The following is a 22,391-nucleotide window of genomic DNA, read 5'->3' on the forward strand; positions in this document are numbered from 1 at the left end:
ACTGGTGCCAGCCATGTGCCCTGTGTGTCAGACACCTGGTCAGCACACAGAGCCAAAGATGCGAGTGTGGCCATCTGACACTGGGGCTGGGAAGCCCCCTTGGGTGTTGGCCACAGTGGGGCAGGCTAGTCTGATAACCCACAACAGACAGGCTTCCCCGCAGGCTTCTGCGGTCCGAAGGGAGACCATGCCCAGCAGGGGCAGTGTAGGGAGAAAGCCTCTCAGGGTGGAAGACAAGAAACCCTTGGGCTGATCCCCTCTCAGGCTGGCACTTGGATTTTTATGTCCTCAGAGGCAACTTTTCTGCAGGGTGGCTGGGCGCTACTTACCCGCATTGAAGGGGTCAGACATTTGCATCTGCGACCCAGCAGTTCAATTTCTATGTCTTCATCTTACACACCAGAAAGTGCAAAAGACGGGCATGCCTTTAATGATGGTTATGGACGAGCCGTTCCTAACAGCAAGCAAAGCACCAAAGTGACAGCCGAGGAAAGGGGTGGCCCCCAAGGAGAGGGAGGGAAAGATTTGGCTGTTTTACATGGGGCTATACTGTATACTGATTCATGTCTTGCTTTTGTTACAAAGAGAGCAAGAAAAGTCCCCCTCATTGCCACCGCCCTGCTTCACTCCACCAACAACTGTCTGCGGACACAGGCTACCTCCCAGGGACCACGCTGGACAGCCCATCCGTCCCTGCAAAGCGGATGCCGGATCTCCTGTACTTGAGCGTGTGGACTGTCCAGTCGCGTCAGGCAGTTCCCTGGACGCTGAGACCATCTGGGCCTTCTGGGAGTTAGGCTGCGGACCCAGGCCTCTTCAAGGTCTCTGCTTGCAGATGCATAGAGGAGGGTTCTCTCTTTCCATCCTTGGAACAATACTGAGCTCAAGGTGATTACCCTGTTTTAAAGAGGAGAAAATCGAGGCCCAGACAGGTAAAGGGCTTTTCAGAGATGACATAGCAGAGACATCTGGGTGGCTCAGTTGGTTAAGCAGTTAAGGTCTGCCTTCGGCTCAGGTCATGATCCCAAAGTCCTGGGATCGAGCCCCACATCAGGATCCTTGCTCAGCAGGGAGCCTGCTTCTCCCTTTGGCAGCCTCTTTCCCTGCTTGTGCTCTCTCTCTCCAATAAATAAATAAATAAAATCTTTAAAAAAAAAAAAGATCACATAGCGTGATCAGTGGTAGAGCTGAGTCTTGTGTACTTGTGAAGACTCCTGAGTGGGGGAGGGGACCGTGGGGGAGGAGAAGGAGCACCAGCCTCTAGGGGTGGGTCTGCCGGCCGGCCGAGACCTCTGAGAAGGGTGAATTGCCCATCTGTTTCTTCCCAGTTTCCCATGCCCCAGCCTTAGTTGCCTGAAGTTATTTCCATTTTCTTCCTTATTGCCAAGTGGCCAAAGTCCAAGCCACCCAGCGTTCCTTGCTTCTACCCCACCCTTCTGTGCACTGGCCTGGGCTTCGGAGAAGAAACCTGGGCCAAGCTCTGGTCCCTTGTCCTCTACCAATTCACTGTGACATCGGTGCAGCTCTCTGCCATTCTCAGGCCTCAGTCTCCCCATCTGTCAAACGGAGATAATGATTGCCTCCCTGCCTCCTAGATCTCTGAGGTGCAAATGACTTGTGAGACATGAGAGCACGTAGAAACCTGGCCAGAGAAATAAAAGTAGTGACTCCCCCTCTTTCTGGAACAGTTAACGGCCAGGGGTGGGCCAGCACTGAAGGCTGGGGCTTCCAGGGCCCCCCGCCTCCCTGCTGAGCCACTCCACTGGAGAGGGCTTCAGTCCCGTTTGCTCCTTCCCCACTCTCCCCATTACTCCTCCACCCCATTACTGGAACACTTCCCCATGTAAATGAAACACTCAGGCACAAACCTACCGTCTGTTTGACGTGTGCGTATACACGTGCGCAATTCTACCATAGGTGTCTGTACACGTGTGCGAAACACAAAAACCTACTGATCTTGCTTGTCTGAGGGGAGGAGGGCCTCCCAGGGGACTGGGGGATGTTTACAATGACGGATTCTAGATGCTGTGAACGGGGGCGTTTGTTATTTGTATCTTTTTCCCCCCTATCTTTTACATTTCTACCAAAAAAAAAAAAAAAAAAATCACTGCAGGAAACTTGGAGGAAATCTCAGGAAAGTGTAAAGAAGAAATCTGAATGACCCACAGTCCTCCCTGCCCTCACAGACAAGACACACTCACACCTAGGAGGGTATTCTCCTGTGCACGTAGGTCAGTTTCTCCCCCTCTGAGACGCCTGGCCCCTGGCTGTGCTCTCCCAGCCCTTCTCATCGCCCTGGCCTCTTGCCTTCCTGGTTACCCCCCACCATCCAGCAGGGACTTGGGTTTCAGAATTTCTGTCAGGTGATCTGTCCTACTGTTCTGATCATCCATGTAAATGACCCTCTGACACCCTTCCTTGACCTCCTCAGTGACCATCATCGGGACCCCATTGTGTTCTCTGGGGCCACGCCTTGAATGGGCCCCTCTGGAACCCCAACCTCAAGGGTCCCGCCAGGGCCCCTCCTGCAGCTTTGCTGGTCTTCTGCCTCCCAGTGCTTCAACCCCTGACTTCACAGAGATCACTGGCTCATTCTCTTTCCTTCTGTTCAGTCAGCCCCTCCTGGCCGCTTGTCTGGTGAGCCCGCCCCACAAGGCTGAGCCTCTGAAGGTGGCTGGGGTGACTTGAACCTGGGGAGGAGAGGGGAGATTTGAGAAGTGTGATGGGTGTGGCCATTCACATTTGAAAAACACTATTTCGGGGCGCCTGGGTGGCTCAGTGGGTTAAGCCGCTGCCTTCGGCTCAGGTCATGATCTCAGGGTCCTGGGATCGAGGCCCGCATCGGGCTTTCTGCTCAGCAGGGAGCCTGCTTCCTCCGCTCTCTCTGCCTACCTCTCTGCCTGCTTGTATCTTCTCTGTCAAATAAATAAATAAAATCTTAAAAAAAAAAAAAAAAAGAATATTTGAAAAACACTATTTCAAAGCCACTCAGCGGCTTTCTCCTCCTCCCAGGCAGGCCTTGGGGCTCCACGTGGACCTCACCCCCTTTCTAATTCTCCCCCTTTTAGCTAATGCTCCCCACCAGCCCGGAAACACACCGGAGTCCCTTCTATCCTAAGACCGCATCCCCTCCCCTCGACTCCCTTTACATTTCTGGGTACTTCTTTTTCATGTCCTTTCCCTTCCCCTCCAAACTTCTGGAATGAATTATCTTGTGCTGCCTCCATCTTCTCAACCACCCCTCCTCCTCCCCCACTGCACTGTGGCTCTGGAAGAGCCCGGTCCAGCCCCCCAGCACCTTCTAACTCAGTGAATCCAAGGGAAGCGGTTCAGCGTGGGGCTGGTCGTGGTTAGCCGCTCCCCCTCCACGCAGGACACTGGTTCCCCCTGCTTGTTCTTTCCCAGTCTCCTTTGGGCACGTTTTCTTTTCTTTTCTTTTTTTTACTTTATTTTATTTTAATCCTGGTATAGTTAACACACGGTGTTCTTTTAGTTTCTGATGTACAATATAGTGATTCAGCATTTCTGTACGTTATTCAGTGTTTGTCAAGCTAAGTGTCCTCTTAATCTCCCCCCCCCATTTCCCCTGTGCCCCCACCCACCTCCCCTCTGGACACCGCTGGTTTGTTCTCTGCCCTTAAGAGTCCGTGTTTTGGGAACATCTGGGTGGCTCAGCCGTTTAAGTGGTTAAACGGCTGCCTTGGGCTCAGGTCATGATCCCAGGGCCTCCTTGCTCAGCGGGGAGCCTGCTTCTCCCTCGGCTTGCTGCTCCCCCTGCTTGGCCTGCTGCTCCCCGTGCTTGGCCTGCTGCTCCCCCTGCTTGTGCTCTCTCTCGCTGTCCCTCTGACAAATAAATAAATAAAATCTTTGAAAGAAAAAGAGTCTGTGTTTTGGTTGGTCTCTTTTTTTTTCTTTGTTCCTTTGTTTTGTTTCTTGAATTCCACATATGAGTGGTACCACCCACTATTTGTCTTTCTCGGACTGGCTGGTTTCACTTAGCACTATACTCTCTAGATCCATCCTTTTTTTTTTTTTTTTTTTTTTTAAGATTTCATTTATTTATTTGACAGAGAGAGAGAGATCACAAGTAGGCAGAGAGGCAGGCAGAGAGAGAGCGGGGGAAGCAGGCTGCCCGCTGAGCAGGGAGCCGGATGCAGGGGTCAATCCCAGGACCCTGAAATCATGACCTGAGCCGAAGGCAGAGGCTTAACCCTCTGAGCCACCCAGGCGCCCCTATTTCTTTTTTTAAATATTTATTTATTTATTTATTTGAGAGAGAGAGAGAGAGCGCGAGCACGCTCAGGGGGAGAGCAGAGGGCGAGGAAGAGAATCCCTAGTAGACTTGTGGCCGAGCGCAGAGCTGATGCAGGTCTTGATCTCAGACCCCCGAGATCATGACCTGAGCTGAAATCAAGAGTGGGTCACTTAAACGACGGAGCCACCCAAGGGCCCTATGCTCTACCTTTCAATATCGATAATCTTTTGTATCCTTTCTGCTTCCTATATTGTTCCCGTTGGTTGGTTCATGTCATCTCTTGGCTCTCTTTTTATATGACAATTCTCAAATCACCGCAGCCAGACTACGGTCCCCTGAGCCTTAGACTCAAATATCCAGTCTCCTGCCCTTTCTTCCGGGTGTCCCAGTCATCTCCAGCTCAGCATGCCCTAGCTGATATTCCCTTTTTCTCCCAGACGGCTCCTTTTTTAAAAGATTTTATTTATTTATTTGACAGAGATCACAAGTAGGCAGAGGCAGGCAGAGAGAGAGGGAGGAAGAAGGCTCCCCGCCGAGCAGAGAGCCCGATATGGGGCTCGATCCCAGGACCCTGAGATCATGACCTGAGCCGAAGGCAGAGGCCCAACCCACTGAGCCACCCAGGCGCCCTCCTTGAGTATTTTCTTAGTATCACCGTGTACCCAAGACAAAAACCTGGGGGTCATTCTTTACACTTTCCTCTTTCTACACAGAGTCAAGCATCAAGGCTTGCGAGTTACCTCACAAATGATTCTGTAACATGTGCTGTCCTCTTTGTCCTTGCTACTACTGCCCTTGTTCATGTAGCATCTCCTGTGGCCCCTAGTTGTTTTTCCACACACTCCTGAGTAATCCTCCTGAAGTATAAACCAGATTATGTCACTCTTCTGCTTGAAATCAGTAACATAAAGAAAATTGAAAAGACATCAATAAATGACGAGCCATTCTGGTGTTGTGGATTGTAAGAGTTAATATTCTTAGGACGCCCATTCTCCCCAGTGATCTATAGATTCGTGGCAATCCCTATCAAAATCCAAGCTCCCCCTGCCCTTGTTTTGCAGAAATTGACAAGAGGATCCTAAAATTCGTATGGAAATGCAAAAGATCCAAAATAGCCACAACAATCTTGAAAAAGAAGTAAGTTGGAAGGTTCATACTTTCCAATTTCAAAATATACTACAAAGCTATGGTAATCAAGACAACGTGATACTGGGCATAACGGTAGACATATAGGTCAATATTTGAGATTTGAGAGTAAAAACATATATAAAGAAATAAACCAGAAATAAAAATACACAGGTGGTCAAAAAAATTTTTTTTTTTTTGTTAAGGGCACCAAGGTGATATAAAGAAGAAAGAGTGGGGCACCTGGGTGGCTTGTTTGGTTAAGCACCTGACTCTTTTTTTTTTTTTTTTAAAGATTTTATTTATTTATTTGACAGACAGAAATCACAAGGAGGCAGAGAGGCAGGCAGAGAGAGAGGAGGAAGCAGACTCCCTGCTGAGCAGAGAGCCCGATGCGGGGCTCGATCCCAGGACCCTGAGATCATGACCTGAGCCGAAGGCAGAGGCCTTAACCCACTGAGCCACCCAGGCGCCCCAAGCACCTGACTCTTGATCTCATCTCGGGTCTTGATCTCAGGGTTGTGAGTTCAAGTCCGGCATTGGGCTCCACGCTGGATGTGGAGCCAACTGAAAAAAAAAAAAAAAATCAGTGCTTCTTAAAGTGTGGTCTCCAAACCCCTGAGCATCCCCAAGAACGTTTTAGAGGTTCTGTGAAGTCAAAATTATTTTCATAATAATACTAAGATGTTATTTTTGCCTTTTTTGGTGGTGAGAAAGCCATGGCGGGTAGAAGAGCTGGCCCCTTTAGGTAAAGTGAGGCACGGCTGCAGGTACACTTGTGGTCATTGTAATCCTCCCTCCCCTGTCTGCACAACAAAGGAAATAAATAAAGCAGTTTTGCCAAAGAATGACTTGATAAGGGACACTTGGGTGGGTCACTTGATTAAGTGTCTGCCTTCAGCTTATGGTCATGATCCCAGGGTCCTGGCATCTAGCCCCTGGTTGGGTTCCTTGCTCAGTGGGGTGCCTGCTTCTTTCTCTCCTTCTGCTGCTCCCCCTGTTGGTGCTCTCTCTCTCAGTCTCAAATAAATAAATAAAATCTTGGGCGCCTGGGTGGCTCAGTGGGTTAAGCGACTGCCTTCAGCTCAGGTCATGATCCTGGAGTCCTGGGATCGAGTCCTACTGCTTCTCCCGCTGACCTTTCTCCACTTACGCTCTCTCTCTCTCATTCTCTCTCTTTCCCAAATAAAAAAATAAAATCTTTAAAAATAAATAAATAAATAAAATCTTAAAAACAAACAAACAAACAACATTTTGACAGAGTGGGAAGAATTTTGCTAGATGCCTAAGGACCGTGGTTTTCCCAGGAAAAGCACTTGTAATATTTGAGCAGCAAGCTGAACTAGCTGCTTGTTGCAAGTTCAACACCATTTCTACCCGAAAGAAGGATAGAAAGACACACCTTGATTATGCAAATCTATATCTATAGTTATATCTACTTTTTTTTTTTTGGTGGACATTTTCTCTAAAAGAAGTGAGCTGATTGATTGAAGAGGAAAATTGACAATATTTGCTGCTAATAATAAAATTTCAGTTTTTGAGTGAAAATCAGCCTTTGGGAATATTTGTATCCACCCCTGTGAGCTTAATAGCTTCTTAACACTTAAAGACTTTCTGATAAGATCAACAGTGACATTAACAAATACGACTTTTTAAAATATTGTATAATAACATGTGGCCATTTGGAAGATCTGTGGAGAAGAGCTCACTGAACCCTATGTTCTAAGTGTTACAAAATCATTCCTAGATAAAAGGATTTTATGCATTCACGGGTGCCTGGGTGGCTCTGTGGGTTAAAGCCTCTGCCTTCGGCTCAGGTCATGATCTCTGGGTCCTGGGATCAGCCCCCATGGGGCTCCCTGCTCAGTGGGGAGCCTGCTTCCCCCACCCCCCCGCACCTGCCTCTCTGCCTACTTGTGATCTCTGTCAAATAAATAAATGAAATCTTTAAAAAAAAAGGATGCATTCAAAGTGGAAGATGGACCAATGTATTTTCTTTTTTTTTCTTTTTTTTTTTTAAATATTTTATTTATTTATCAGAGAGAGAGGGAGAGGGAGCGAGCACAGGCAGACAGAATGGCAGGCACAGGCAGAGGGAGAAGCAGGGACCCTGCTGAGCAAGGAGTCTGACGTGGGACTCGATCCCAGGACGCTGGGAACATGACCTGAGCCGAAGGCAGCTGCTCAACTAACTGAGCCACCCAGGCGTCCCTGGACCAATGTATTTTAATTTAATGAAAAATTGACTGGTTTCAGGTTCTACCCTGAAACTAAATTTTACAGAACTATCATGTGTTAAGTTTTGATAGAATATCAAAAAGAAATATCCACAGACTTCCCCGGCAGGGGAAAACCATGATCATGCAGGTGCTTTTCCGAGTTCTAGACCCACCCATTGCACTCTGGGTGTTGCTGACCTTTTTGATTTCCTCAAGTGTGGGAGACTTGGTTACATGATTTATGGTAGTGGGGACTGTGTTGGTTTTCTTCTCTTAAAAAAAAGAAAAAAAGAGGAATATCCACAGTTATCTGAATAGGCTTTTAAAAATAATCCTCCTTTTTCCATTTTTATATCTGTATGAGGCTGAATTTTGTTCAGATACTTCAACTAAAACAACATAGCTCAACAGATTGAATAAAGAAGCAGATATGGGAGTCTAGCTGTCTTTTATGAAACCAGACATTTTTTTTTAAAGATTTTATTTGTTTATTTGACGGACAGAGATCACAGACAGAGAGAGAGAGAGGGAAGCAGGCTCCCTGCTGAGCAGAGAGCCTGATGCGGGGCTCGATCCCAGGACGCTGGGATCATGACCTGAGCCGAAGGCAGCAGCTTAACCAACTGAGTCACCCAGGCATCCCTCTTAATTTTATTTTTAATTTTAATTTATTATTATTATTATTTTTTAAGATTTCACCTGAGACAGAGAGAAAGCACAAGCAGGCAGAGAGGCAGGCAGAGGGGCGGGGGAAGCAGGCTTCCTGCTGAGCAGAAAGCCCTATGCTGGGCTCTATCCCAAGATCCTGGGATCATGACCTGAGAGACCCCAAGACCCTGGGATCATGACCTGAGCCGAAGGCGGAGGTTTAACCCACTGAGCCACCCAGGCACCCCTATTTTTATGTTTTTTAAAAAAGTTTTTATTGGGACGCCTGGGTGGCTCAGTTGGTTAAGCAGCTGCCTTCGGCTCAGGTCATGATCCCAGCGTCCTGGGATCGAGTCCCACATCAGGCTCCTTGCTCTGCAGGGAGCCTGCTTCTCCCTCTGACTCTGCCTGCCACTCTCTCTGCTTGTGCTCGCACTCGCTCTACCTCTCTCTCTGACAAATAAATAAATAAAAATAAAATCTTTAAAAAAAAAAGTTTTTATTTACCTATTTGTTAGAGAGAGAATGGGAAAGCACAAGCAGGGGGAGCGGTAGGCAGAGGGAGAAGCAGACTCCCCACTAAGCAGGGATTCTCCGACCCTGGGTTCATGACCTGAGCCAAAGGCAGGCACTTAACCCACTAAGCCACCCAGGTGTCCCTAAAACTCTTACCTTTAATTCAAATATGGCAAACATCAGTAATGTAACCCATATAATCAAAAGCTTTTTCAGGTCTTCAGTTTTTCAGAGTGTAAGGGGATCTTGAGACTGAGAAGTTTGGGAAACACTTATTTTGTTTTAGATGTTTATTAGATATTGTTAAAGATAAACAATAATGTGAATCAGCCGCATACATGATACCTTGGTGCACTGGTGGAGGAAACACAAGGTAATTCTAAATAAACACTCCTACCTGGAAAAGGAGGGGAGACAAAATAGCACCCAAAGGTCAGTGGTGTGTGTTGCAGCTTGGGGAGAACAGCAAGCATTCCCTGCCTTGGTAGAGTGAAGCCAGTCTGTCGGCTGTGCCCGTTAGCGGGAGTATCCCCTATTTTTTTTTTTTTTTTAAGATTTTATTTATTTGAAAGAGACACAAAGAGAGAGAAGGAATACAAGCCAGGGGAGTGGGTAAGGGAGAAGCAGGCTCCCACTGAGCAGAGAGGCGGATGTGGGGCTCCATCCCAGCACCCTGGGAACATGACCTGAGCCAGAGGCAGGCTCTTAATGACTGAAACACCCAGGCACCCCAGGTCTCCCCTATTCTTGTAACTTCGTGGCCGCGTCTTAGAAGGATTTTGAAGACATCCTGTTGTTGGGAACCAAGACATTGCACTGGGGTGATCACTGCAGGCTTCCTTGTGCCAGGATTTGGGTTTCTTGGGGGAAAACCCCTCCCTTAGAAGATGCGGGAGGTTTCTAAGTGTTCATGTTTGGATAACTCTACTAAGAACCAAGTCAGAAGAACCCTGAACTATGGTGTCTGAGTCTTGATGGGGGTGGACGGGGTGGGGAGGTGGGGGTATGGGGGGAGCGTCTGTCAGCAACGGGACCTCCCAATCCTCAGCCCAGGGCCTCCCTCTTCACTTCTGCCTCGGGGTCAGCTCTGACCATGAAGCTGCGTTCCAGGGGAAGGCTCTTTACCTCGGGGAACTGTCCTGTTTTGGGGGACAGGCAGGAAGGGCTTGGGCGGGGTTATGTTTCCTGCCTTCCTGCCTTTGTTCCCACTCACGTTAGCTTTGACCTGAAGAGACAGGCTTTTTCAATCCTGCAAAGCATGTGACCATCAGCCGGTGCTGGCCAGTCTGTCTTGGCAAAGCCGTGGGCAGTCTGTCTTGGCAAAGCCGTGGGCACGCACCATCAGGGGTCAGGCTGCCTGAATTCAAATGGTAGCTCTTGCCTGTCTAGCTTCGTGACCTTGGGTAAATTGTTGTGTGTCTCAGATTCTCAAATATAAAATGGGAGAGTAACAGTGGTACCTACTTCTTCGTGTTACTGGGAAGATTTGGTGAATTCTTTTGTGTAAAGCTCTTAGAGCCTGGCATAGGAGGGGTGCCTCAGAAATATTAGCGCTTTTTTTTAAAGATTTTATTTATTTATTTATTTATTAAAGATTTTTTATTTGACAGAGAGAGATCACAAGTAGGCAGAGAGGCAGGCAGAGAGAGAGAGGGGAGGGAGCAGGCTCCCTGCCGAGCAGAGAGCCCGATGCGGGACTCGATCCCAGGACCCTGAGATCATGACCTGAGCCGAAGGCAGCGGCTTAACCCACTGAGCCACCCAGGCGCCCCTAAAGATTTTATTTATTTATTTGACAGAGATCACAAGTAGGCAGAGAGAGAGGGGGAAGCATGCTCCCTGCTGAGCAGAGAGCCGGATGCAGGGCTTGATCCCAGGACCATGGGATTATGACCTGAGTCGAAGGCAGAGGATTTAACCCACTGAGCCACCCAGGCGCCTCAGAAATATTAGCTTTTATTATTCATTATTCTAGCTGCAAATTTGTGTCTTTGACTCCAAATGAAAGGCTTGAGAAAACAGCTGACACATACAACCTCGTGACAGATTTCTACCAAGTCTCTAAGCTCCCACCTGTGTTAGATACGGGGTCTGAGTTTCAAGCGCAGTGGCCTTGCAGGCATGCTGACCTCCCGGACTGGGATGAGGAAAACCTCACTGTCTGTACCCCACCTCAATCCTACCCGTTCTGTGAGTCAGGGGTCATCACCCCTCTTCCTTCAGGTATAGGTGACAGAAGCCTAACAGAAATGGGCTTTTGAGAAAGGGGAAGTATTTGTTGGATTATGGTATGGGAAAGTTCAGGGGCTTTAGGCATGGTTTGATCCAGGCCCTAAAACGATGTTGTCTGGTGTCTTCCCACAGTGTCCCTGTCTCTTGCCTTCCACTTCCCAGTTCTGCCTTTCTCTGTGTGCTTTCAGTGTCAGGAAGTGTGTCCCCATAGTGGAAGATCCACACTTACTTAATGTCTTCCCAACTTAGGAGCCTCGGGAGAAAGCACCTTCTACCCTCTGAAAGTCCAGAAAAGTTTGGGATTGCCTTGCATTTCTCCAGCGCTGGCTGTGTTCTTTAGCCTTGGAACAGCCTCGAATGACGTCACATGTGGCCTCAGAGGACTGAGGCGGCACAGCCAGAGCGGGGGGAGGAAGTCCTGGTATTTATTTATCAGCCATCTGTTCTGTCGTAGGCATTGTATATCTTCTCAGAGTGAAGATTACCCCCTTTGGGAAGGACGCTAAATCTCATGATTGTCTTCATGTCCCTCCAAGCTGAGAGGGGAGGGGCCCCTTCTGTGTCCGCAGCCAACCCCTCTGCCTGTGCCTGATTTTGCCTCTCTGGCTTCTAGTGGCAGAGAGCCATGAAATTGCTTCCTTTCTCTCCCTGTTTCCTCCTGAGAAACATGCACGAGTCTCTCCTAAAATATCTCCCCTTCTTAGGAGAGAATTGTCTACCATCTCTACCTCCTTCCTGTCCACTCACACTTCAGCTGAATGAAATTCGTTCTCTACTGCTGCTGTCTCCTGAAATTGCTCTGTCTGAAGTTAGCCATTACTGCCCATCTGACAAACCCAGTTCTCGGGCAGTTTGACCCATTCCACACGTCAGCTCACCATGCTTTCCTTCCCGGACTTCTCCCCCAGCTCGGCTTCCGGTGTTCTGTTCCCTCCTGGCTCCTCTTCCCCCTTCTCTGGTTGCTCCTTTCACCGCTCTCATCAGTGAAAGGTTTATGAGAAGAGAAGGACCAATCCTCCCCTCATTCACATCTTTGGTTTCCGGTGCCATTTTGACCTTGGTGATTTCCCAACCCTGTGGCCGGGTCTGCCTCTGGGTGTCAGTTTCAGCGTCCAAGCAGAGAGTCTGAGCGGGGCCCCTGTCCGCATACAGTGAACAACGAATGAACTTCCTCAAAGGCAGGGGCTCAGAAATGGCCAAGCGGTAGGTGACCTAGAACTCTTTCCCAAGCCACTCGCAATGGCAGACCCATAGAAGCAAAGAGAAGCAGCATCTCCAATGAGGGCTAAGATGAGGGGCCGTTATCCTGCCCTTGCTGGATCTTTCTGACGACAACTCAGGCTTCAGAATTCAACCCCCCCGAGCCAGCAGCCCCTTCCACTCCCCCTGCACTCAGGAAGCCCCCACTCGCATGTTGCACGGTCTTGTCTAAGTTGAAAGAGCACAAGATCTGTAATTCCAGATCTGCATCTGTGGCCTGCTTTTTTTTTTTTTTTTTTTTTAGATCTAGCTGTGATCCCCAGAAAACCAGTGGCCAAGGAAGAAGTGGGCAAGGAAGAGCCCGGCTCAGCTGACTTTAAGTAATGGAATAATGGGGGCGAGGGAAAGGACAGGGAGGAAGTGAGGTTGGCAGGGAAGCCACATCAGCAGCCCCTGAGGTCCCTGGAGAAGAGGGACAATGACATGGTGATGTTCTCTGGGTGTCCTTTAGCACTTGTGTCCCCCAACCGGGCAGTCTCACACCCGTGGTTGGTTCCTGTCACATCTAGGTTGTTCACGGCGACATTTGGCTTGGGCCCAAATCCTGTGTCCAATCAGCTGCAGGAAGGTTGGCTGGGCTGGATTTATGTGACCTAGATCACAGATGTCGTGGAGCAAGATCAGCTCAGGTTCACCGGCTGCGGCAGAAGCTGCGGGAATTGCGGGCACTCAGTCTCATGGCTTGTGTGTCTTCCTCATTGCGTCTCCATTTCCTTCTTCATTTGGCAAATGAAAGGGTTGGACCAATGGATTTTCAAAGACACTTCCAAATCTGACTTTCCAGGATTGTATTATTGTTATAGCGTGGTTTCCCATCAGCTCTAGCAAAATGCCACGTCCTATCCTTGCAGGAAGGTTTCAAGGTGTGCTCTTTATCAATCAGGGCTCAGTCACAGGACACATAAACGGCCCTAATTAGTTCAAGCAGAAAAGGACTTAATACAGGAAATCCTATGTTAAAAGAAATAGTTGGAAGGGCTGGAGGAGTGGGTTCTGGGATGAACCTCCCGGAGTGACTCTTAGAACAAGACCCCAGAGCAGCTGCTGACTCTGGCAAAATCAGGAAGGTGATGAGTCAGGAGGCCACCCCTAGAATCCTCATACTGAAGAATGTACCAAGGGAAAAGACAGTCCACGGAATGGAAGAAAGAATTTGTGAGTCCTATGTCAGTTAAGGGAATTTTAACCAGAATATATAAAAAGTTCTTTTGACTCAACGATACAAAAGACAAATGACCCAATTTAAAAATAAGCAAGGGATCTGAATAGGTATTTCTTCGAATAAAACCTACAAACAGCCAAGGAGTGAGGGAAAAGATGCTCAACATTATTAGTCATTAGAGAAGCGCAAATTGTAACGGCATACCACTTCATGCCCACTGGGATGGCTACAACAAAAAGACAGATATTATCAAGGATTGGCAGGGATGTGGAGGAACTGGAACCCTTGTATACTACTGGTGGATAAAATGATATAGCCTCTGTGGAAACGGGATGGTGGTTCCTCAAAAAATTAAACACAGAGGGGCACCTGGGTGACTCAGTTGTTAAGCGTCTGCCCTTGGCTCAGGTCATGGTCCCAGGGTCCTGGGATCCAGCCCCACGTTGGGCTCCCTGCTCAGCGGGAAGCCTGCTTCTCCCTCTCCTACTCTCCCTGCTTGTGTTCCCTCTCCCGCTGTGTCTCTCTCTGTCAAATAAGTAAATAAAATCTTTTTAAAAATTAAACATAGAATTTCCATATGATGCAGCAATTCCGTGTCTGGATATAGACCCAAAAGAATTGAAAACGGGGACTTGAACAGATTTTCATACACCAATATTCATAGCAGCATTGGTCACAGTAGCCAAAAAGTGGAAAGAATTTACATGTCCATCAATTGATGAATGGGTGAACAAAATATGGTATATCTGTACAAAATACAATGGAGTATTATGCAGCCATATAAAAGAATGATGTTTGGACACATGCTACAACATGGATGGGCCTTGTAAACCTTGTGTCAAGGGAAAGAGGCCAGACACAAAAGGTAATCTATTGTATGATTCCATTCATACAGAATGTCCAGAATGTCCAGAGCAGACAAGGTCATAGAGACAGAAAGTAGATTAGTGGTTGCCAGAGCTAGGCTGGGGAGATGAGGGAATTGGAACTGATTACAGATTCCTATGAGGGTGATGGAAAAGTTTTGGAATTAGATAGTAGTGATGGTTGTACAATTTTATGAATATATTTAAAATCTACTGAGTTGGACAGTTTATTTTTTGCTGAGTTGTACAGTTTAAAATGGTGAAGGGAGGGGCGCCTGGGTAGCTCAGTGGGTTAAAGTCTCTGCCCTGGGCTCAGGTCATGATCCCGGGGTCCTGGGATCGAGCCCCATATCGGGCTCTCTGCTCAGCAAGGGAGCCTGCTTCCTCCTCTCTCTCTGCCTGCCTCCCTGCCTACTTGTGATCTCTGTCAAATAAATAAATAAATAAATAAATAAATAAATAAATAAATAAAATCTTAAAAAAAATGGTGACGGGATGGTTAAAACACACACACACACACACACACACACCCTTGTGGCTTCAATCTCAGGCTCAGAAGCCCTGATCCCTACCCCCCCATTCTGCCTTCCCCCCCTCTTTGCTTTACCCCCTCCCCATCACTGCTGCTTTTCAACCTCATGGAGTAATGACTGCACCCCAGAATGCTGCTGAAGCGTAACCCAAGGTTGCCAGGAACACTAAGCAATAACCATATAGCTGGGAGGTGACCTTGACTTTATTTTCTCCTCCCAACTCTTATATAAATGGATGCAATTTGTAGACCCTAATTTGCGTGCAGAATGTTAACCACAAGGGTTTCTGGGAAATAGTGTGTTTAACTTTTCAGCCTTGGCAGTATGAGGAAGAGATTGGGAGAGATGCTGATGGCCAGTTTGCCATATCTATGCTAGTTTGGCCTTTTAGGGATCTAAACATACTCCCTAAAAGGAGATATCCAAAGTCTCATTAGTCATGTATCCACCTCGGTGATGTTCATCCTAGTTGAGTCAGAATTCTACCTCAACAACTTAAGGATTACACGATCAAGCTAGCAACAACAACATAATCTTATAATACCAGGGAAAATGTTGGTCCAAAGGACTCGTTGTTGTGTGTGCTAGTGGAAATATTTCTCCTCTGGGTACTGAGGCTCTTTTTTTTTTTTTTTTTTGAGACAGAGAGAGAGAGAGAGAGAGAACAAGCAGGGAAGGGGCAGAGGGAGAGAGAGAGAGAATCTTAAGCTGGCTCCACGCCCAGTGCGGAGCCCAACGTGGGGTGCTCGATCCTCGGACCCTGAGATTGATCATGATGTGAGCCGAAATCAACAGTCAGATGCTCAACAGCCTGAGCTACCCAGGCGCCCCTGGGTGTTGAGACTTTTCAACTAGCAAAGACCAAAGTTGCAGGGACAAGAAGCAGAACATATAGTGGTCATGTTGCAGAGCTTATACCTCATACTGTGGGATGGACTTAAACCTCACAAGAGGTTGTTTCCCCGTGTTCTTCAGTAAGCCGTTTGACTGTTCTCTGGGGCCAGAGGACTTAGCCGCATTGGCCCTAGATTACTTAGCTCACCGATGAGAGGCAGTGTGTGGAACACTACACGATGAATATGGTTTTGTAAGTACATGGATGATGGTAAATGAAAATAGTATTAGCTAATAATGTAGCACGAACTACAAGCTAGGCACTGTTACGTGTATTCACTTAATCCTCACAGTCCCAAATGATGAAAATGAGATAGAGAGGTTGAATGGTAGGCCCAAGGCCATAAGCTACTTAAAATGATGGCGTTAGAAATGTCTATCCAGGCATTCTGACTCTGGAGTCTATCCTTTTAACCACTGTGCTTCTCAAAGTGAATGCACAGTCAAATTTACAATCGAACTTAGAGTAATGGAAAGTGGGAGAAATGCCTTTAGCTTCATAATAATTGAAATTTAATTTAATGTTTCTTTGTGAATATTTTAGGTTTGACATTCATGGAAGCAATCCATATTTTGAATGTGTGTCTTTTCCAGTGAGGAAAATCCCGGTGTTCTCAGGGATGGGAGGGATCTGATCTGCTAGCAAGTGTGTAGTTAGTAACCCCAGAGCATGGAGCAGGGCTCAGGAGTAAGTCAACATGAGCTTCTCAAAAGGATAGGTATTGGTTGGGGACCCTGGGTGGCTCAGTCATTAAGTGTCTGCCTTTTGGGGGACGCCTGAGTGGCTCCGTGGGTTTAAGCCTCTGCCTTCGCTTTAGGTCATGATCTCAGGGTCCTGGGATGGAGCCCCGCAATGGGTTCTCTGCTTAGCAGGGAGCCTGCTTCCCCCCTCTCTCTCTCTGCCTAGCTCTCTGCCTATTTGTGATCTCTCTGTCAAATAAATAAATGAAATCTTAAAAAAAAAAAAAACACCTTAAAAAATAGGCATTGTCAAAATTAGCATGACTTTACTCCAAAGTCTTAAGGCTCAGTGCTATGGTTCTATTTATTTATTTAATTAATTGAGAGAGAGAGAGAGCATGAGAGGGGAGGAGGTCAGAGGGAGAAGACTCCCCATGGAGCTGGGAGCCCAATGTGGGACTCAATCCCGGGGCTCCAGGATCATGACCTGAGCTGAAGGCAGTTGCTTAACTGAGCCACCTAGCCACCCCCCCCCCCCAGTGCTATGGTTCTTTTATGGAAGTTTGCTGGGAGTGTATGTGTATGTGTACACTCATTTGCCCAGGGACTTTGACCACCACTAGATCTCCTGGGTCAGAAAACCCAAACCGGTTACATTGCAGCCTATTCCAACTGGTGACCATTCTCTTTTTCTTGGCCTGTCAAAGTCAGTATCTGTATGAGTTACTTGGTAAGCAGGTCAACACAGCATAACCAAATGTGGTAGGTTACCTCCAATATCAAGAGATTGAATTCTCGGGATTTTTCTCAGTGGTGGCCAGTGAACAGTGCGATAGTTTTGTCTTTCACTGTAGATAACCTACCATGCTCCTGGCTACTGCTCTGGATTCCTAAAAACTTCATGGAGGTGGAAGGGCCCCTAATCTCCACAGGGATTATCTCCTAGCCTCTAGAACACATGTGTTTTACCAAGGCATTTAGACACCTGCTACTTCAATTAGGTCCAAAAACACGATGTTATCACATGACGAGTGGTGTTCTGGGAAATGAGATGATTTAAGTGCCTACGGATGAGATTTCAACAGAGCTGGAGAGGTGATATGACCCAGATGCAGGACAGTAAGATGGACTGTTGACCTTGGCAGGTGAAAGTCATCTGCGTGTGCTGCTTCCTGCTCATAGTGCTAGAGAAGAAAGCAGCTTCCAGGTCACTGTCCGAGGTGCTGGGGCAGGTGTTGACCAGCTTCATGAAGAGATTGTATCTGAAATAACAGCTGCAAGTCAAGTTCTGTACAGGGCAAACAAATACTTTACATGTCGCTAAGATAGAGATCAAGCAGCTCCTGAATTTCTCAGTCTTTGACGGGGGCAGGGATATCCAGCATACCCTCAGGGATGCACTTTCTGCTTTTGAATTATGATTCTGCTGGGGAAGGACAGTTCCAGGGGCTTTCTTTTGTTCTTCTTACCACAATAGCTTTAACTGTAGAGGTCAATGCGGAGATTCTGCCAGTTGCCAAGTATGTCTGTTACAACTGTACCTACCGGAACTGGGAAATAACCACAAGATGGATATGTGAAATAGATCTGGGCCAAAATTCCTTTTAAATTACTCGATCCCCATGTTATTAGTTTGCAAGATATAACAAGTACCAGAAACTGGGTGGCTTAAACACCACAAACCGACTGGGCTAGAAATCTGAAATCAAGGTGTTGGTGGGTTTGGTTCCTTCTGAGGGGCGGTGAGGGACAATCTGTTCTAGGCTTCTCCTCTAGTTTCTGGTGGTTTGTTGAGCCTCTGCGGCATTGTCCTGATCTCTGGCTTCACCTTCACATGGCATTCTCTGTTTTTGTGTCTCTGTGTCCAAATGTTTCCTTTTATATCCTTTTACATATAGGCAATCATATTAGTCGAGGGACCTATCCTACCCCAGTATGACCTATTAATGCAATTACTTCTGCAGTGCCCTTATTTCCAAATAAGGTCACGTTCTGAGGTGTTAGGGGTTAGGACTCCCAACACGTATATTTTGGAGGACACGATTCAACCCATAACACCCCATAAAGCTCTATTCTAACTAGTGGACCACAAAGACCTTTTAGGCTTCTTAGGATTACTGCTAGCATGGGGCTTGTTCCTAAGTATTCCCTAAAGGCCTGGATATTTCCATTTCCCTAAGCACAGGAACATGGATAAATGTCTTAAGATTCCTTTAGGGAGGGTCAAAAGGTTTACAATTGTAGTTATGGTGATATTGTTGGATGCTCCCTCCAGGGTACTAAGCACCCCTTTATTCAGGACCTTGGGTCTGAAAATTTAGTGAGAGTTCATAACTCTCCATTTTGGTGACTCAAAACAGGTCTCTCTTTTTTTTTTTTTGCCAGATCTTGAGTCTTGCTTTGGGTTATACAAAACAAATATGACCATCACCCTGGCTCTGTTGCCTTGGTACTGCCCTTTTCCCCCTGCCACTTCAGGATCCCATCATCCCCACTGATACAGAGGATTCTGTTTCAACAGCAGCATCTCTGGAGTTTCATTCCCAGCCTATGGAGGACATAAACTACAGCATTTTCCCAGGCAAAGTGTTCCCCTTATCTGTGTACTTTCCAATTCCTTGGGGAAAGAAATACCCTCTGAGCAATTCTGGAGGGCAAAATTAGATGAGTAAGTCACACATACGATAAATCTGCATCAATATTTTTATCTTGATGTTTTTGGGTTCATCTTCTAATGCCATACTGAGGAATGTTTGGCATTTCAAGTGTAGACCACTGTTCAGGCCAGGCTTCATCTAACCGACCAGCTAAGAAACACTCTTAGCTGCTAAAGCCAACATATTGAATTCAGTATCTCTAGAATTTCCATATTAATAAATGCAACCCAAATGAAAATAATGTTCTTTTTTTCTGGTCTAATTTAAAATTTTAAGATCCAGGCTTCTGCTGATTCAAATGAACAAAACCTGACAATTCTTCTGTAAGACATCTCTCAGATCACACTTTGTGTTTGCTTCCAAAAACATACTGGGATTAGACTCTAGTTACAGATCTCGTGGCAATATAGGGTAGTGGGTGGGACATAAGAACTGTCTTCCCCTTTCAAGACAAGTACCTGAGGGTCTCCAAGTAAGACAGGACCAGTCATATCAGTGAGGGGAAGAAAGGCTGTTTCTGCTGGTGAGAAGATAAGTGGAATCTGGATTCAGAACACTGGAGTTTATCCAAATCCATTCAAATGTCCCCATTTCTCATTTCAGGGTCCCACTCTCTCCCAAACAATGCTGTGATTTTCACATGAGACATGATAAGGCTATGAATTTAACTTATGTTGTAATTCTATAACCCAGAATCTCCTTCTGATTTTTGTGTACATCAGCCTTGCAGTTGCAAGAGATGAAATTCTTCTGGGGGGCGCCTGGGTGGCTCAGTGGGTTAAAGCCTCTGCCTTCGGCTCAGGTCATGATCCCAGGCTCCTGGGATCAAGCCCTGCATTGGGCTCTCTGCTCAGCAGGGAGCCTGTTTCTGCTTCTTCCTCTCTCTCTACTTGTGATCTTTGTCAAATAAATAAAATCTTAAAAAGAAAAAAAAAAGAAAAGAAATTCTTCTGGGACTCTCCCATACATGTCTTGAGCCTTTGGTTTTCTTTCCTTTACTTAAAAAAAATTCTTATTTGAGGGGCACCTGGGTGGCTTAGTGGGTTAAAGCCTCTGCCTTCGGCTCAGGTCCTAATCCCAGGGTTCTGGGATCGAGCCCTGCATTGGGCTCTCTGCTCAGCCGGGAGCCTGCTTCCTCCTCTCTCTCTGCCTGCTTCTCTGCCTACTTGTGATCTCTGTCTGTCAAATAAATAAATAAAAGATCTTAAAAAAAAATTCTTATTTGAGAGCACATGTGTACAAGTGCACCCGTGTGTGTGTGTGCGTGTGCACGTGTGAGAGAGAGAGAGAGAGAGAGAGAGAAATGGAGGGGCAGTGGGAGAGGGAGAGAGAATCCAAAGCAGACTCTGCAGCTGAGCACAGACCCAATGTGGGGCTCAATCCCAAGATCCTGAGATCATGACCGAAGCTGAAACCGAGTCAGATGGCACCCGCCCCTTTCCTTTACTTCTTTAGCATAGCCACCACCATCTAGGCCCTCATTTCTTACATGACGATCGATAGTGGCAGCCATTTGATCTGCCAAAGTTCTCCAAAAGACATTTCAAGCGACCATAAATGTAAGTAATCTTTGGCTACTTCTTCCCAATGGCAATTTTATCATTTCCTTCAAATCCAACCAAGTCATAACTAATCTAGGAGTCCCGTCTTTGAGGGCGTATTGCCTATAGCCATTTTTGGAACCAAATACTGTTATCAGCATTTCGTAGTTGTAGGAAGCAAAACCCCTCTACCTATTTTAAGTAGCAAATGATTCAGTACAAGTAAAATACTTCAATGAAGAGAGGATGACGAGTCTGACTGGAGGTATTATCTTTGCCAGGTGGCCCCTACTCCTTGCTGCGTTCAGTACGAGTAGAATAGGTGCCTGTAAGCATTGGAAAGCCTGAGCAAGTGGGCTCTGGGCTGGACTTCCAGGAAAAACTGACTGGTCTACCCTGGTAGCTGTTAAGTCTGTGACCATCCACATGAGGCATCAGGAGGCCACCACAGGCTGACTACAAGAACACACATCACTGTTATTTATGGATCAGGAAGCCCTTCCTTCAAAAAACCATGGAAAGATCCTGGAATACCATTGAAGAGAAACCCAAGGTGTCTATATCCTTGCAGTAGCAATCAGTCAAAGTAGCTGAAGATGATCCCTCGATCACTTCTTCTTCCACATCTTGTTTGCTCATTTAATTGGCAAAACTTAAACTATATTCAGAACCTTGGTTTAAGGAAGTTAAAGACATGTAGTTTTTAGCTTTCCACAGCCTCTGGAGTACAATAAATACTAAATAAAAATAAAAATAAAAGTACTAGTACAATAATATTAGGAAGGGTCAGAGTGAGTAAGTACCCATTTACCATATCCATGAATTTCTTTACATTAGCCCATCCAAGCAGGACTGGTGATCAAACCCACCCGCCCCTCCCCCGCAAGTTTTAGCCCCTTTGAAAATTGACTGCAAGCATCCCATCTGTCTGGCTTTGAAGATTACCTTCTGCCTGGCCTCAGAGTCGCATCCCTAGCCATACAGGTCTCTAAGCTGTGTGTGTGTTCGTGTGTTTTAATCAGACTAAGTATGTTCCACCAAAGAACCTTTGCACTCTATTCTTGCTGTCTGGTATGTTCTTCCCCTAGATATTCGCTTGGTCCTTTCTCAATCCCCTTAGGACTCCGGTAAAATTATGAAAAAGCCTATACTACCATCTGAAGTAGCACCATCGACCATTCTCTCTTCCCTCTCCCCGCTTTGTTTTCTTCAGTGCACTTATCCTCATCCAGGCTATAGATCTGATGGTCTTTCCCCACTACAGTGTAAGTTCCATGGGGACGATAATTTCCTGTTTTCTTCTTTGCTGCATTCCACACTTGAAATGTAGGCATTTCAAAATGAATGAATGCTGTACAAAGAGGAAGTTACTTTCCCCATTTTCTAGGGGCACCTGGGTGGCTCAGTGGGTTAAAGCCTCTGCCTTTGGCTTGGGTCATGATCTCAGGGTCCTGGGATCGAGCCCCACATTGAGCCCCACATTGAGCCCCACATCGGGCTCTCTGCTCGGCAGGGAGCCTGCTTCCTCCCCATTTTCTAAAGGGAGAACTTTTCCAATGTATTACTCATGGTGTCCTCCAGGTGGCGCCAAAGGGCTTTTTCATCCTTGCTAATTTTCTAGGCTCTACAACAAAAGAGTTGCAAAGGATTAGAATAAGCTTAGTTTTGGGGCGCCTGGGTGGCTCAGTGTGTTAAGCCACTGCCTTCGGCTCAGGTCATGATCCCAGGGTCCTGGGATGGAGTCCCGCATCGGGCTCTCTGCTCAGCGGGGAGTCTGCTTCCTCCTGTCTCTCTCTGCCTGC

General features: G+C 46.8%; 1 non-coding gene across 1 annotated transcript; it reads left to right on the plus strand.

Annotated features, from left to right (window-relative positions):
* Positions 1 to 7,711: 7,711 nt before the first annotated feature.
* On the plus strand, positions 7,712 to 7,874 carry LOC122901359. The gene has a single exon (XR_006383458.1). It is a non-coding gene; the product is annotated as a U1 spliceosomal RNA (small nuclear RNA).
* Positions 7,875 to 22,391: the final 14,517 nt, after the last annotated feature.

The sequence above is a fragment of the Neovison vison genome, chromosome 2, assembly GCF_020171115.1.
Source record: "Neovison vison isolate M4711 chromosome 2, ASM_NN_V1, whole genome shotgun sequence".
NCBI classification, from domain to species: Eukaryota; Metazoa; Chordata; class Mammalia; order Carnivora; family Mustelidae; genus Neogale; species Neogale vison.